The sequence below is a fragment of the Aquarana catesbeiana genome, linkage group LG12 (assembly GCF_042186555.1).
Source record: "Aquarana catesbeiana isolate 2022-GZ linkage group LG12, ASM4218655v1, whole genome shotgun sequence".
In the NCBI taxonomy this organism is placed as follows: domain Eukaryota; kingdom Metazoa; phylum Chordata; class Amphibia; order Anura; family Ranidae; genus Aquarana; species Aquarana catesbeiana.
In genome coordinates, this window is record NC_133335.1 from 153,229,255 (window position 1) to 153,247,588 (window position 18,334).

Here is an 18,334-nt window from a genome sequence, read left to right on the forward strand (position 1 = left end):
TCTTCAGGTACGCCATTCAGCTGCATGCCCCCCCCCCCCCCCACCGTCTTCCATGTTTTTCTCTGGCTCTTCTGTCCCAACAGGGAACCTGAGAATGCAGCCGGTGATTCAGCCAGCTGACCATAGAGCTGATCAGAGACTAGAGTGGCTCCAAACATCTCTATGGCCTAAGAAACTGGAAGCTACGAGCATTTCATGACTTAGATTTCGCCGGATGTAAACAGCGCCATTGGGAAATTGGGAAAGCATTTTATCACACCGATCTTGGTGTGGTCAGATGCTTTGAGGGCAGAGGAGAGATCTAGGGTCTAATAGACCCAATTTTTTCAAAAAAGAGTACCTGTCACTACCTATTGCTATCATAGGGGATATTTACATTCCCTGAGATAACAATAAAAATGATTTAAAAGAAAAAAATGAAAGGAACGGTTTAAAAATAAGATAAAAAAGCAAAAAAAATAATAAAGAAAAAAAAAAAAAAAGCACCCCTGTCCCCCCCTGCTCTCGCGCAAAGGCGAACGCAGTCATCGGTCTGGCGTCAAACGTAAACAGCAATTGCACTATGCATGTGAGGTATCACCGTGAAGGTCAGATCAAGGACAGTAATTTTAGCAGTAGACCTCCTCTGTAAATCTAAAGTGGTAACCTGTAAAGGCTTTTAAAAATGTATTTAGTTTGTCGCCACTGCACTGTTTGTGCACAATTTTAAAGCATGTTTGGTATCCATGTACTTGGCCTAAGATCATCTGTTTTATGTCATCAAACATTTGGGCAATATAGTGTGTTTTAGTGCATTAAAATTTAAAAAAACGTGTTTTTTCCCCAATAAATGCGTTTGAAAAATCGCTGCGCAAATACTGTGTGAAAAAAAAAATGAAACACCCACCATTTTAATCTGTAGGGCATTTGCTTTAAAAAAATATATAATGTTTGGGGGTTCACAGTAATTTTCTTGCAAAAAAAAAATAATTTTTTCATGTAAACAAAAAGTGTCAGAAAGGGCTTTGTCTTCAAGTGGTTAGAAGAGTGGGTGATGTGTGACATAAGCTTCTAAATGTTGTGCATAAAATGCCAGGACAGTTCAAACCCCCCCCCAAATGACCCCATTTTGGAAAGTATTTGCTGAGAGGCATATCGAGTCCATGGAATATTTTATATTGTGACACAAGGTGCGGGAAAGAGACAAATTTATTTTTTTTTTTTGCACAAAGTTGTCACTAAATGATATATTGCTCACACATGCCATGGGAATATGTGACATTACACCCCAAAATACATTCTGTTGCTTCTCCTGAGTATGGGGATACCACATGTGTGAGACTTTTTGGGAGCCTAGCCATGTACGGGACCCTGAAAACCAAGCACCGCCATCAGGCTTTCTAAGGGCGTAAATTTTTGATTTCATTCTTCACTGCCTATCAGTTTCGGAGGCCATGGAATGCCCAGGTGGCACAACCCCCCCCCCCCCAAATGACCCTATTTTGGAAAGTAGACACCCCAAGCTATTTGCTGAGAGGTATAGTGAGTATTTTGCAGACCTCACTTTTTGTCACAAAGTTTTGAAAATTGAAAAAAAAATAAAAAATTTTTTTTTTTGTCTTTCTTCATTTTCCTTGTCAAAAGAAGTTTATTGAGTATACAATGTTATAAAGATACATAAAGTAAGTTTACAAGGATCTATAAAGTAAGCTCATTGTTTTACAGTAGGGTTTATATAGGTAAATATCATGAAATTTCAAATATTAAACATTGGGTTCACGTAAACCTAAATTAAAGATATATATCATTTCCTTAGTTACTTTTGTAGGTATTTAAATGATTTATACCTACTATACATATTGTTTACAAGTAGAGTGTATATAGGTCAAATAAATTCTGATAATGAGCTTTAATCGTAAGGTGGAGAAAAGGAAAGAGAAAGAAGAAAAAGGGTTGAAAGGTAGAGGTATGGTCCACAAGGTTGTCCCGCTCGTCAGTTTTATTATTCTTTTTAGTTCTCTTTGAAGCCTTAGAATGGGTGTCTCTGTAAGTCATTTAATCTGTTACCATGGCAACAGGAGAGAGTCATTGAAGTTTGACAGGAACTGTTGTTTTATCCAAGGATGCCAAAGTTTTTCAAATTTTGGAATTTGATTTTGATCGATGGCTACCATCTTAGCATGGGACATTGTATTATTCATTCTGTGAATTGTTTCTGCTAGTACCAATGTAGGAGATTTCCATGCCTTGGCCACTGTTTGTTTTGCAGCCGTTATTAGTTGGATCATAAGTTTGAATTGAGAGAGTGTTAACCATTCTGGTTTTAGATTAAGTAAAGTTAAATATGGATCTGGTTGTATTATTTTTTTAAATATTTTAGATGCAATCACGAAGACTTCCTTCCAGAAGGTTTGGATTACTGGGCACGTCCACCATATGTGTAAATATGTGCCTATTTCTGGGCATCCTCGAAAACAAAGAGCTGAGGTATTAGGTGAATATTTTGCCACTCTAGCGGGTACAAGGTACCAGCGAGTTAGGACTTTATAATTTGTCTCCAGTGCTAAGATGTTGGGTGAAGATGACTTAGATGTGAGCCATATGTTAGACCAGTCCGTGTCTTCTAAAGTTCGTCCCAGGTCCTCCTCCCACCGCTGAACATAAGAGGGTCTATTAAGATTTGCTACTCCATATAATTGATTATAAAGTGATGAAATTGTACCTTTAGCAAATGGATCTTTTGTACAGATTGATTCAAAAATGGATAATTGGGATAATGGTGTATCCCCCTTTAGGAATGGTGTATAGAAATTTTTGATTTGGAGATATCTAAATATCTCAGAGTTTGGTAGATCATATTTTTCTCTAAGCGATGGGAATAAAAGGAATGATTTAGATGCTATGAAGTCATTTAGTGTCTGAATGCCTGATGTTGTCCAAGCTTTAAAAGAATTTGGGTAGATCCATGCCGGATAAAAGGCCGGATTTCTGATAAAAGAAAGGAGAGGATTGTGTGGAGATTGTAACTGATATTTGGTTTTTAGTTTATCCCAGAGAGATAGGAAGTGTTTAGTTATGGGATTATGAATTTTAAAGCGGTCTTTAGGATCAAGCCATAATAAATTTGATATTAATAGAGGGTCATTTTCTGAAGCCTCTATAAATACCCATAATGGGATTTCCTGTTTTGCATGGTATTTGGACAGACTGGCCAAATGTGCTGCTCTGTAGTAGTTAGTAAAATTAGGGTATCCCAGGCCTCCTTTATTTTTGGGAAGATGTAGTGTGTGTATAGGTATACGTGGTTTAGAAGAGCCCCATATAAACAAAGTTGCTCTTTTTTGTACTATTCTCAAAAAATAGGAAGGAATTGGAATAGGGAGGACTCTGAATAGATAAAGCAATTTGGGTAGAATAGTCATTTTGATTGCATTAATCTTCCCTATCCAGGATAAAGGAAGTTGCGACCATTGTTTTATTAGATTTGTGATCTTTCTTAATACAGGAGGATAATTGTTTGAGAATAAGTCAGAATGAGATGCTGTTAAATGAATTCCAAGATATGGGATTGATTTTTCTGCCCATGTGAATGGGAGTGCAGCCCTAGCCGGGATCAATTCCATGTTTGTGAGTGAAATATTAAGCACTAGGCATTTCTTAGGATTAATCATAAGGCCGGATAGGGTTGCAAATCCATCAAGAGCTGGTATTAAGTTAGGACCAGAGACCTGTGGTGATGATAGAAAAAGTAATATATCGTCTGCAAATATACATAATTTGTGTGTAATACCTCCTACTTCAATGCCAGTTATAGTTTGGTTTGTTCTGATGTATTGGGCCATGGGTTCGAGTATAAGGGCAAATAATAAGGGAGATAATGGGCAACCCTGTCGGGTACCTCTTTCGATATTAAAGGCTTCAGATTTGTATCCAGCATATTTTATATAGGCTTTGGGTTTATTATATAATGCTTTGATCCATGTTAAAAAGTGGGGTCCAAAACCCCATTTTTGTAATGAATATTGCATATATTGCCAGGATACTGTGTCAAATGCCCTCTTAATATCGAGAGATAGAAAACATAAAGGGATTTTCCGTTTTTTAGCAATATGTGCCAATAACACTGCCCTGCGTATATTATCGCCTGCCTGTCTATTTGGCATGAAGCCTACTTGATCTCTATGTATTAATTTTCCTATAATGCTATTGAGGCGTTTTGCTATTATTTTTGCTAATAATTTAATATCGAGGTTTAACAGAGAGATAGGCCGATAATTCACACAGGAAGTATCATCAGAAAAGGGTTTTGGGATCATACAAACAATTGCCATTAGTGTTTCTTGCCGAAAAGAATGTCCATCTAGAAGTTTGTTAAAAGTTTCAGTGAGAATGGGAGAGAGTATTTCTGAGAATGTTTTATAGTATAAAGCCGAGTAGCCGTCTGGGCCTGGTCTTTTGTTAAGTTTTAGGTCTTTTATGGCGTTAGCAACTTCATCTATAGTTATAGGCTCATCCAAACTGCTTTTTTGATTCTGAGATAACTCAGGTAAGGTTATTTTTGAGAAGAAGGATTCAGCCTCTGTAGGATTAAATTCATTGTTTGTCTTGTATAAAGTTGCGAGATGTGAGTGAAATGTATGGACTATTTTAACTGAATTACAAGTGTAAACATTTTTTGATAATTTCAAACGTATTGGTTTGAAAGATTTGTTAGTTGAATTTAATGCCCGAGCCAAATATGTACCTGGTTTGTTTGTATTCATGTAGAAATTGTGTTTGGAGCGTTTGAGGGATTTATCAATTGCCTCAGTGAGAAATAGATCGTATTCCAATCTAGATTTTTCCAGATGAGATTTTGTACTCTGAGATGGATTATCTTGAAATGATATGTAGGCTGCATTAAAATTGAGTTCTAGTTTTTTTGCTAGATTTTTGTGTTCCCGTTTAAATAGTGCCATTTGTCTTTGTATTGTACCACGCAAGACAGGCTTATGAGCTTCCCACAGTGTTATTGGGGAGATGTCTGTTGTATTATTAATTGATATGTATTCCTTTAAAGCTTGTTCAATGGCCATCTGATGTAGTGGGTGTTTGAGCATTATGTCCGGTAAGTACCACGTTGGGTCATGTGCTTTTGGTATGGCTGAGGCTATAGTAGTGTATACTGCATTATGGTCAGACCACGGAATCGGAATTATATCTGATGCAATAATTTCTGGTATCATTCCTATTGTTAGAAAAATATGATCTATTCTGGTGAAGGTTTGATGAGGGTGCGAGAAATAAGTGAATTTCTTTTTCATTGGGTTACTTTCTCTCCATGAATCTACCAGATTGTATTTGGAAAGAAGTTGAGAAAAAGGTAATCTAGAGGTTATTTTGGATGGTGTAAAAGGTGATTTATCTAGAAATGGGAGGAGGACCTGGTTCGAATCCCCACACATTATCACTGTTCCTATTTTGTGTGTATTAATCACTTGTAATATATGTGAGAGGAATGGTGTAGGTTGTTTGTTAGGAGCGTAGTAGGAAATCACCGTGATTGCTGTATCCATTATATAACCCATGAGTATCAGGTATCTACCTTCTGGGTCTTTCATTTCTGATGATAAGGTGAATGGTGTGGATCGGTGAAATGCAATTAGAGTTCCCCTTTGCTTGGTACAGGCAGAAGCCGTGTAAATTTGTTGATAAAAAGGAGAAATATATTTTGGAGTAGAATCTTTGGTGAAGTGTGTTTCTTGGAGGCATACTATGTGAGCCTTCTTGTTATGGAAAGTACGGAAGGCTTTGGTCCTTTTTTGAGGGACATTTATTCCCTGAACATTCAGGGAAAGTATATTCAGTGGTGCCATGGCAATAGATCAAATAGTTTTGACTTACTTTTTGTTATGCAGAGCTGACTGCGCAGATCAACCTGTGTGGACTGAAGAGATGAATAGATAGAAAAGAAACCAGTGAATTCTGCAGTAAAGAGTAAACAAAAAACATATGAGATTAGATGATACATTGTATAAATTATTTTTTGCAATTAATCACAATTTACCCGTGAAAGAGAATAAATCTCTCTCTCAGGGGAATAAGTGCCTTCGTCACACTCCCACATAATATGGTTGGGAGAATGAGGAGGGCTAATGGGGGTACACGGATCTTCCGCTTACAGGAGAGAAGTGCTATGTCAAAAGACATCAAAATGATGTTTCATTAATTGGAGTGCAGAATATAGTTTTTGTTGAAATTATTTATTCCAGGGTGGTTGTATATGGTTAGTTTTGCCCTAGGCTAAATAATTCATTCAGAAAGGTACTGTTAATAACTTTGGTATTGATGAAGATAGTTTGAATTATTTTGGGATTTTAACCCTTTTAGAGTAAACAATTACATATTTTATTCATATGTAACTGTTTAGATATGTTAACTCATAAAATTGAGGTTGTATTGCTTCAGATTAGAATAAACAAAAACATAATTCTAGGAACTAGTTAGGTAATAATATATTTGTTTTAAGAAAAGAAAGAAAAAGCTTCCATTACTTCTGGATTATTGAACATATTTGTCCTAAAAAGTAATAAATCTATTGTTATTACCTGATAATATATAACTGAACAAGAATTTCCTTATTTCACTTATATATTCTAAGGCTAAATGAATCAGAAGTAATAAGAAATATAACTGGAATGTAACATGATCCCACACAGTGTGTGACTATCAGAATGCAGTTACATTCAGTTATAAATATAGGTTTTTTATAGAGAACCATCTCTTAGTATAATAAATGAAGAGATATCAGGAATTAGGATGTCAGTCCATTGAATCTTCTTGGTCCATGGATGATGTGGCATAACGGCCTCTTTTGTGAGAATGATGATTCCCATTTTGTTCTGAAATTTTCTGGGTGCTGCCTGAAGGTGAAGATGATGCCATTCTTCTGCATGTGGGAGTGTTGCTGCTTGTGGGTTCTGTCAGATTTAATTTTAAAAGGGTTTGTTGTAGTTCATCTGCTGATCTGCTTCTGTAAATTGTACCTTGGTAGTTAAATCTGACTGAAAAGGGGAAGCCCCATTGATACATAATGTTGTGGCGTTGCAGTTCCATTAGTTGGGGTTTCATGGATCGTCTTTTAGTAATAGTAAGTTGGGATAGGTCAGCAAAAATTTGATAATTGTGTCCTTGAAAATTAAGTTCCTTTTTTTCTCTTGCAGCAATTAGTATTTGTTCTTTCGTTCTGTAATAATGAAATTTTGTGATTATATCACGTGGGGGTCCATCTTTCTTTTTGGCTGTGAGGGCTCTGTGTACTCTGTCCAGTTCTAAACGTTCAATAGGGATATCTGGCTTTAGTTCTTGTAATAGAGCAGTAATAGTAGATTGCAGGTCTGTCACAGTTTCAGGTATTCCCCTTATGCGCAAGTTTGAACGTCTGGCTCTATTTTCGTAATCTTCGAGCTTAGTTTGAAGTATTAAATTCTCTTTTTTTAATTGTTCCAATTCTGTTATATTTTCTTGGGTTGTAATTTCAATTTCATCCATTTTTATTTCTAAGGCTGCGGTGCGGTTTCCCAGCTCTCTTATTTCTTTGGTTAGGCTTTTTGTTATTTGGTCTGAGGTTTGTTTTAAAGCCTTATGAAGCATCTTTTCAAATTGTAATAATATTACTGGGGATACTGAGGAGGCTTGTGGAGAAGTTTGTGAGAGGATTTGTTCTGTATCTGACTCAAATGGAGAGTCTTGCTGTGACATTTTCTGTCTGTGAGAGCGCCCTGATGCTGTATCTTGTGAGGTGACTGGAGCTGCTTCAGCTGCAGTGAGTGCCTGTGAGCTCTTTGTGAGGTGATTTTTATTTCTGCCACGGTTTCCTCCCAGTACCATATTTCCTGCCCAAACTTTCACAGTTTGTTCCCTGGGGCAAAAAGGTTCAAATGGATACCTTTTGAGCCTGCAGGCTCCGCTTTGTCCTTCTCTTTTCTCCTCAGCGGTGTGGAGCTCTAACAATGCATGTCTACTCCGCTAGGCTCCGCCTCCTGCCAACTATGTCTTTCTTCATTTTCAAAAACAAATGAGAGCTGCAAAATACTCACCATGCCTCTCAGCAAATAGCTTGGAATGTCTACTTTCCAAAATGGGGTCATTTGGGGGGGGGGGGGGTTGTGCCATCTGGGCATTCCATGGCCTCCGAAACTGTGATAGGCAGTGAAGAGTGAAATCAAAAATTTACGCCCTTAGAAATCCTGAAGGCGGTGATTGGTTTTCGAAGCCCCGTACGTGGCTAGGCTCCCAAAAAGTCCCACACATGTGGTATCCCCATACTCAGGAGAAGCAGCTAAATGTATTTTGGGGTGAAATTCCACATATGCCCATGGCCTGTGTGAGCAATATATCATTTAGTGACAACTTTGTGCAAAATATAAAATATTCCATGGACTCAACATGCCTCTCAGCAAATAGCTTGGGGTGTCTACTTTCCAAAATGGGGTCATTTGGGGGGGGGGGTGTTGTGCCATCTGGGCATTTTATGGCCTTCAAAACTGTGATAGGTAGTGAGGAGTGAAATCAAAAATTTACGCCCTTAGAAATCCTGAAGGCGGTGATTGGTTTTCGGGGCCCCGTACGCAACTAGGCTCCCAAAAAGTCCCACACATGTGGTATCCCCGTACTCAGAAAAAGCAGCTGAATGTATTTTGGGGTGCATTTCCACATATGCCCATGGCCTGTGTGAGCAATATATCATTTAGTGACAACTTTTTGTAAATTTTTTTTTTTTTTTTTGTCATTATTCAATCACTTGGGACAAAAAAAATAAATATTCAATGGGCTCAACATGCCTCTCGGCAATTTCCTTGGGGTGTCTACTTTCCAAAATGGGGTCATTTGGGGGGGTTTTGTACTGCCCTGCCATTTTAGCACCTCAATAGGCCTCATAGGCAGTCATAAATTAAAGGCTGTGTAAATTCCAGAAAATGTACCCTAGTTTGTAGGCGCTATAACTTTTGCGCAAACCAATAAATATACACTTATTGACATTTTTTTTACCAAAGACATGTGGCCGAATACATTTTGGCCTAAATGTATGACTAAAATTGAGTTTATTGGATTTTTTTTATAACAAAAAGTAGAAAATATATTTTTTTTCAAAATTTTCGGTCTTTTTCTGTTTATAGCGCAAAAAATAAAAACGGCAGAGGTGATCAAATACAATCAAAAGAAAGCTCTATTTATGGGAAGAAAAGGACGCAAATTTTGTTTGGGTACAGCATTGCATGGCTGCGCAATTAGCAGTTAAAGTGACGCAGTGCCAAATTGTAAAAAGTGCTCTGGTCAGGAAGGGGGTAAATCCTTCCGGGGCTGAAGTGGTTAAGGAAGGATCCAGTTCGTCCTGAAGCTTTGTATAGCACATGAGCGTTCAGCAAAGCCAATTGAAGCTCAACTGGTGGTTGAGGTCCACCCCTCCCATATTGAGGTTATATTCGTGGACACAGAGGGGTTTCTCCACACCACCAGTCGCCGTAGTAATTTGGACAGTCGTGTCTGTGTGAAGGGAGGAAAGAACGAAAACATTCTTGTTATCCCTCCACTTCGCAGCGAGCAAATATTTACATCTCAAGCAGGCTCTCTCCCCCAGCCTAGGATGGGAATCTACAAGCCGCTGGGGTAAGCCCCGGCTATTAGATCGCACGGTGACACATTGATGATCAAACAAGTGACTAAAAAGTGGCACGCTTGTGTAATAATTGTCCACATACAAGTGGTACTCCTTTCCGAATAAGGGCCACACCAAGTCCCACACAATCTTACCAGCATTCCCTATGTAATCAGGGCAGTTCTCCAGCTCTACGGAACTATCTCTTCCCTCGTAAACCATATAACTACATTTATAGCCTGTGGCCCTGTCACAAAGCTTATACATCTTGACCCCGTATCTGGCACGCTTGCTAGGAAGATACTGTTTGAATGACAAGCGGCCAGAAAACTTAATCAGGGACTCATCAACACAGAAAACTTGATGGGGAGTAGACAAGGCTGCAAAACGTTGGTTAAAGTGCTTTACAAGGGGCCAAAATTTGTAGAGCCGATCAAATTCAGGGTCACCTCGTGGACAACAGAGTTCATTGTTGTTGAAATGCATGAACCGCAAGATCTGCTCGTATCGTGTCCTGGTCATGGAGGCAGAAAACACGGCATATGGTGAATTGGGTCAGTGGACCAATATGACTGCAACTCTTTTTAGTTATGCTCATGAGGGGGGATAGACCCAGGAAGGTCTTAAATTCTGAGACCATAATTGGTCTCCAATCTCTGGCAGCTCAGCTGGGGATTATCGTCGATGAATCGACCAGCATATAAATTGCTTTGGTCCATAATAGATCTATAGAGATCTTTGGTAAAAAACAGCGAATAAATATCAAGTGACGTAATCAACTGTTTCCACCTGAATTCTGGGTTGGCCAGTGAATGGGGGAAGTACGGGTGCTGCAGAAGTGGTGGGTTCCCAATTAGGATTGGTGAATGCAGCAGGAGGGGCACTATGGGCTCGACGGGCCTGTCTATGTCTTCTTGGTGGCAGCGGGGCACTATTCGTGCTTGCCACCTCGCCAGCTTGAACTGCACTTATGGGACTCGCCACGTCACCAAGTGTTACTGCAGTGCTAGATGTACGACCAGGATGTACTAGGCCGCTGGTGCTTGCCAGTTCACCAGAAGGAATAGCGGCGCTAGTACTGGCTCTCTGCTCCATACGGGGGACCTGCAGTTCTTGCACCTCAAGGACAGCAGAAAAAGATCGGGGTCTGGTAGGCCTGACCTTGGCAGGGACTACAACTCCGTCGTCAGAGCTATCTTTCGGGGTGCCGCTGTCGTCTACAGGATCGTAGTCTGAGCCTGAATCTGACAGATGAGTGACTTCCTCTTCACTATCTGTCATGCTCAGAAACGTGTAGGCCTCTTCACTACTGTACCTTCGATTTGCCATTTTGGGCTCTAAATTTACTGGTACAGTACTGAGACTCACAGGTAAAAAAGTTTGATCACCCGCCGGGTGATTAGGGGGATAAACCTTTATTGGGTAAAATATGGCGGGTGCCCTGACGCTATAAAAAAAATCTAGCTAAACTGCGTCACCCGTGACACTTATACTGTGATCACAGGTGACAGGGGGTAATCAAGGGGTTAAACCTTTATTGGGGGTGGGGGGTCCCTAAACCTATCTGAGCCTAATACTAATTACCCTAGCACTGATTAGTGTCACTAATGACACTAGTACAGCGTTCAAAAAAAAAATTCTTATTGCTGTACTGGGTGACACAGTGACAGGTGGCGAAGGGGTTAATTGGGGGGGTGATCAGGGGGTGATCAGGGGGTGAATGTGTGCATACGTGACCTGGTGTCAGTGTAGTGTTGTGCAATTCACTTTTCTGATGCTCTCTCCTCTCAGTCTGGAACGAAAAGACTGACACGAGGACAGATGACATCACTTCCCGTCAGTGTTTACGGTTACACAGACAGGGGAAGGATATCATTCATCAGGAGCGATCACCAGGTGCAGGCCAGATTTCATTGGCCTGGGCCTGGGGATTGATCAGTTCCTGATCGAATCCAATCGTCACGGACGGCGGGGGGGGGGGCATGCGCACGCCACCCAGCTGCCCGCGCCCACCGTACAATGACGGCGATTCGCCTGCCTGTGCCATTCTGCAGCAGTGTAACTGCGGAGGACGGTCGGCAATCGGTTAAACTGGTCGCTCTGTATGTAGATTCTGACAGGCTGTGCAAGGAGCCCCTTATCTCCGGAACCATTAGTCGTAGGAGCCCGAGTTTTGCCAGTGGTGGGGTAGGACTTAGGCTACCTAACCCCCCCTCCCCAATTTGGGGTCTCTCTGACCTGAGGCCGCCGAACTATGACCCTCAAAGCTCTTTTTTTTAATGTTAATGGCGGGGGAGGCTTGGTGTGGGACACAGGTATTTACACCCCCTGCCTTGGTATGGAGCACAGGTATATACACCCCCTGCCTTGCTATGGGGCACAGGTATATACACACCACCTGCCTTGGTATGAAGCACAGGTATATACACCCTCTGCCTTGGTATGGGGGACAGGTATATACACCCTCTGCCTTGGTATGGAGCACAGGTATACACATCCCCTACCTTAGTATGTAGCAGAGGTATATATAACCCCTGCCTTGGTATAGGGCACAGAAAAATACTCCCCCTGCCTTGGTATGGGGCACAGGTATATAAACTCCCTGCCTTGGTATGGGGCACAGGTATACACATCCCCTACCTTAGTAGGTAGCACAGGTATATATACCCCCTGACTTGGTATGGAGCATAGGTATATACACCCCCTGCCTTTGGTATGAAGCACAGGTATATACACCCTCTGCCTTGGTATGGGGCACAGGCATATACACCCCTTGCCTTGGTATGGGGCATAGGTATATACACCCCCTGACTTGGTATGGGGCACAGGTATATGCACCCTCTGCCTTGGTATGGAGCACAGGTATATACACCCCCTGCCTTGGTATAGGGCACAGGTATATACACCCTCTGCCTTGGTATGGAGCACAGGTATATACACCCCCTGCCTTGCTATGGAGCACAGGTATATACACCCCCTGCCTTGCTATGGAGCACAGGTATATACACTCCCTGCCTTGGTATGGAGCACGGGTATATACACCCCCTGCCTTGGTATGGAGCACAGATATATTCACCCCCTGCCTTGGTATGGAGCACAGATATATACACCCCCTGCCTTGGTATGGAGCACAGGTATATACACCCCCTGCCTTGGTATGGAGCACAGGTATATACACCCCCTGCCTTGGTATGGGGCACAGGTATATACACCCCCTGCCTTGGTATGGAGCACGGGTATATACACCCCCTGCCTTGGTATGGAGCACGGGTATATACACCCCCTGCCTTGGTATGGAGCACAGATATATACACCCCCTGCCTTGGTATGGAGCACAGGTATATACACCCCCTGCCTTGGTATGGAGCACGGGTATATACACCCCCTGCCTTGGTATGGAGCACAGATATATTCACCCCCTGCCTTGGTATGGAGCACAGATATATACACCCCCTGCCTTGGTATGGAGCACAGGTATATACACCCCCTGCCTTGGTATAGGGCACAGGTATATACATCCCCTGCCTTGGTATGGAGCACAGATATATACACCCCCTGCCTTGGTATGGAGCACAGGTATATACACCCCCTGCCTTGGTATGGAGCACAGGTATATACACCCCCTGCCTTGGTATAGGGCACAGGTATATACACCCTCTGCCTTGGTATGGAGCACAGGTATATACACCCCCTGCCTTGCTATGGAGCACAGGTATATACACCCCCTGCCTTGCTATGGAGCACAGGTATATACACTCCCTGCCTTGGTATGGAGCACGGGTATATACACCCCCTGCCTTGGTATGGAGCACAGATATATACACCCCCTGCCTTGGTATGGAGCACAGGTATATACACCCCCTGCCTTGGTATAGGGCACAGGTATATACATCCCCTGCCTTGGTATGGAGCACAGATATATACACCCCCTGCCTTGGTATGGAGCACAGGTATATACACCCCCTGCCTTGGTATGGAGCACAGGTATATACACCCCCTGCCTTGGTATGGGGCACAGGTATATACACCCCCTGCCTTGGTATGGAGCACAGGTATATACACCCCCTGCCTTGGTATGGAGCACAGATATATACACCCCCTGCCTTGGTATGGAGCACAGGTATATACACCCCCTGCCTTGGTATGGAGCACGGGTATATACACCCCCTGCCTTGGTATGGTGTACAGGTATATACACCTCCTGCCTTGGTATGGTGTACAGGTATATACACCTCCTGCCTTGGTATGGAGCACAGGTATATACACCCCCTGCCTTGGTATGGAGCACAGGTATATACACCCCCTGCCTTGGTATGGGGCACAGGTATATACACCCCCTGCCTTGGTATGGAGCACAGGTATATACACCCCCTGCCTTGGTATGGAGCACAGATATATACACCCCCTGCCTTGGTATGGAGCACAGGTATATACACCCCCTGCCTTGGTATGGAGCACAGGTATATACACCCCCTGCCTTGGTATGGTGAGTGTACAGGTATATACACCCCCTGCCTTGGTATGGAGCACAGGTATACAGGCACAGGTTGGAGGAAAACACAGCATACTTTGGTCATGGTCAATGCACAGATATCTCTGCTACAACTCACCTGACCTCAGCGTAGTATTCTCCAGTTCTTTATTCCTCAGAAAGACACCAGTCCCTGTCACACAGCTCAGTCCTTAGTCAGACTGGATCTCACACTCTCCCTCTCAGGCTTTTTAATGTAGACGGGTTTCCTTTTTGTCTAAAAAGAAAGTGCGGGGAAGGTTTCCTTCAGGGTTTCTGTGACGTCCAACAGATGTGCCTCAAATAAATGACTCATGGCTGCTGTGACACCAAGGAGATCTCCCAGAATCACCCCATCCTAGTCACAAGCTAGAAGCGAAACTGAAACTGGGACTTTCCATCTTTTCTAGAGAAATAATACAATGGATAATATTTATGTAATGTATGTAGGAGGTGATTTACCAGATATGCCACAAAACAATCACTTCCAGCGCTAAGAAGTCCTCCACAGTTGGATAGGACTACATGACAAATCCAAATGCTTGGCAGATGCAGATCTCTGAGGAAGGGGGTGTGCCCCCTGAAATATGTCAGCTTGGCAATATAGTGGGATGTAATTGGAGCATACACATCCTACACTAAATGGCATCTTGCGGGCTATGGGCTTTTAATAGTTGCACCCTTAACTGACAATTGCGCGGTTGTTAAGCGCTGCACCCAAACAAAATTGATGTCCTTTTTTTCCCACAAATAGAGCTTTCTTTTGGTGGTATTTGATCATCTCTGCGGTTTTTATTTTTTGCGCTATAAACAAAAAAAAAGCGACAATGTTGAAAAAACAATATTTTGTACTTTTTGCTCTAATAAATATCCCCTTTTTTTAAAAAAAAGCTAATTTTTTCTCAGTTTAGGCCGATATAAATTCTTCTACATATTTTTGGTAATAAAAATTGCGATAAGCGTATATTGATTGGTTTGTGCAAAAGTTAAAGCGTCTACAAAATAGGGGATAGATTTATAGCATTTTTATTATTATTTTTTTTACTAGTAATGGTGGCAATGTCAGAGAACTCACACAAAAAGCACCCGTCTCTGTGCAGCAGCTGCCAATCCTCGTTACGCTAATGCCAATGTGCATGCACGGAACCGTAGCCAGAGACAAATGAGATCCAGGGTGGGCATGCACAATGGCACCTCCATGCGAGCGCGCGCGCGCTAACGCGCACCTGCGAGTGCCAAAGCGCTAATGTGCTAATGCACATGCGCCAATGTGCTAATGCGCATGCGTGCACGCACGTACGCTGGCATGAATCCTGGCACACAGCATCCTATATAAACAGAGTCTGCCTAGCATCAGTGCTGGATTGTCTTCAGCTTGTCCCTGTGTTCCTGTTGTTACTCTGCCTGACTGACCTTGTTCCTGAAAACCCGGCTATCTTCTGACTATTCTCTTGGATCTCCCTGGGACTGCAACATTATGGCGGACACATCGGACACTTTTGACACATTTTTTGGGACCATTGGCATTTATACAGCGATCAGTGCTATAAAAATGCACTGATTACTGTAAAAATGTCACTGGCAGGGAAGGGGTTAACACTAGGGGGCGATCAAGGGGTTAACTGTGTTCCCTCACTGTGTTCTAACTGTAGGGGGGATGGGACTGTCTAGAGGAGATGACAGATCGCTGTTCATACTTTGTATGAACACACAATCAATCTCTGTGTTTACACACAGAGATCCTTGTTCTCGGTGTATCACGAGCGATCCTGGGAACCTGACGGTCATCGCGCCCGCCGGGCACTCGCATCGCCTCTGGGGGCGTGCAGCGTGTGCACACGCGCCCCTAGAGGCCACAGGACAATACGACGTAACATAACGTTGTTTCGCCTAGCCATGCCATTCTGCCGCAGTAAAACTGCGGCTGCTGGTTAACATCAACCATGTGATAATTTTGTCTTCATGCGGTGTGCATACACAACCCTCACCAGGTGTACCCTCACCTTAGGGGCTTAAAAAATAAGCCTGTAATTAATAGCAATAGCCTGCAGAGATCCTCCTTTGCTTCCTTTATCCTATGCAGGTTTAAGAGACACTTTATGGAACACAGACCACCTGCTACTTCCGATAATAACCCAGCTCAGATGTCACTATTTTCTCCTGGTATGTTCAGAGACTCTCCACATATACATCACATGCGGGAAATGACAGAGGCTTGCAATAGTGTGATAACGTTTAAAAAATTATATATATGAGTAATCCCAGAGAAAGTCACGAGACTGTGACGAAACCGGTAGGAGGAGCTTGATCGGCTGACGAGAGAGGTACCAGGAAATGTTGCAGAGCTGGCATAGGACAGGGGGAACGCTGTGAAAACTGGGGCTGCAGAACCGGACCACAGGTGACTCTATCTTTAGAGCATGTTTGGGGAGCTAAAAAAAAAACACACCAAAAACGCTCTTCCCTTTTTAAATTAATGGGAACCACATCAAAAGTGCCTCAAAACTGCCCCTGGTAACCGCACTGCAAATGCTGCAAAAGCACAGCAAAAATGCTCCATTAAGACATAGGCGTTTATACTGGCAGTTTTGGAGCGAATCAGTGTGAAAGTGCCCTAAATAAAAGCAGCACGCATTACACATTGTTAAGCATACAGTTAACCCCTTGAATGCCCCTAGATGTTAACCCCTTCCTGGCCAGTGTCATTAGTATAGTGTCAGTGTACAGTATTATCACTGATCTATGTATTTATATCACTAGTGATGTCAGACCCAGCCTTTTTCTGACATTTGTTGGATTTTTTGCTAGAAAATTACTTAGAACCCCCAAACATTATATATTTTTTTTTATCAAATACCCTAGAGAATGAAATGGCGGTCATTGCGATTTTTTATGTCACACGGTTTTTGTGCAGCAGTTTTTCTAACGCAATTTTTTTTTTAAAAAATACACTTAATGAATTAAAAAAAAACCTCTCATTTCATGTTGTCAGCAATGGCACCACATGGAAAAGAAATGTCACAAGGCCTGAGAAAGAAAGGTGAAGGCTACAAGAAGATCAGCAAACCTTTACTTATCAATCAGACTACTGTAGCAAAAGTGATACAAAAACAAACATGGAGCTGGAACCATCTCACAGAGACGTCCAGGCCGTCCGTGGAAATTAACACCTCAACAGGAGCGTCTTCTGATGAGAAGGGTTGAAGAAAATCCCCATGAAAGTTCACTGCAGTTAGCTAAAGAAGTAGAAAGCCAAACTGGAGTGATTGTTTCCCGTGACACAATACGGCGTACACTGCAGAGGAATGGCATGCATTGGTGTCATCCATGAAGGAAACCTCTCCTAAAGCCCATTAAATAAAAAGCCCGCCTAGAATATGACAGGGCCCATGCTGAAAAAGAAGAAGGCTACTGGAACTCTACTCTGGCATCATGAAACTAAGATACTGTAAATTTTGGAACTGATGGCTTCAAAACTGTATGGCGTTGCAAAGGTGAAGAGTACAAAGAAAAATGCATGGTGCCTACAGTGAAACATAGTGGTGGCAGTGTCCTTCTGTGGGGCTGCATGAGTGCTGCTGGTGTCAGGGAGTAAAATAAAAAAATAAAGTTAAATGAAAATAAATACAAAATGTGAAAGATGTGTTAGGTAGAAATTAAGAATGCAATATCCTAGTAATTTACATAATACATAGACTAGGAATACACCTGAATATTTACATAATTTGCTATCTGTTTTTATATTTATTAACCACTTCAGCCCCGGAAGGATTTACCCCCTTCCTGACCAGAGCACTTTTTACAATTTGGCACTGCATCGCTTTAACTGCTAATTGCGCGGTCATGCAATGCTGTACCCAAACGAAATTTGCTTCCTTTTCTTCCCACAATGAGAGCTTTCTTTTGATGGTATTTGATCACCCCTCCCGTTTTTATTTTTTGCGCTATACATGGAAAAAGACCGAAAATTTTGAAAAAAAATGATATTTTCTACTTTTTGTTCTAAAAAAAATCCAATAAACTCAATTTTAGTCATACATTTAGGCCAAAATGTATTCGGCCACATGTCTTTGGTAAAAGAATGTCAATAAGTGTATATTTATTGGTTTGCGCAAAAGTTATAGCGCCTACAAACTAGGGTACATTTTATGGAATTTACACAGCCTTTAATTTATGACTGCCTATGTCGTTTCTTGAGGTGCTAAAAT

The 18,334-nt window shown here is 42.0% G+C and overlaps 1 protein-coding gene across 5 annotated transcripts in view; it reads right to left on the bottom strand.

The window, feature by feature from the left end:
• Positions 1-14,418, bottom strand: part of LOC141113175 (ATP-dependent RNA helicase DHX58-like) — a 437,515-nt gene extending 423,097 nt beyond the window's left edge. For 2 of the 5 annotated variants that reach the window (XM_073606103.1, XM_073606102.1), the window contains exon 1: positions 14,227-14,417. The gene's annotated coding sequence lies outside the window, so the exon portion shown is untranslated. Of the gene's footprint in view, positions 1-14,226 lie in introns of all 5 variants that reach the window. The other 3 variants (XM_073606106.1, XM_073606107.1, XM_073606104.1) reach the window with 2 other exon arrangements.
• Positions 14,419-18,334: the final 3,916 nt, after the last annotated feature.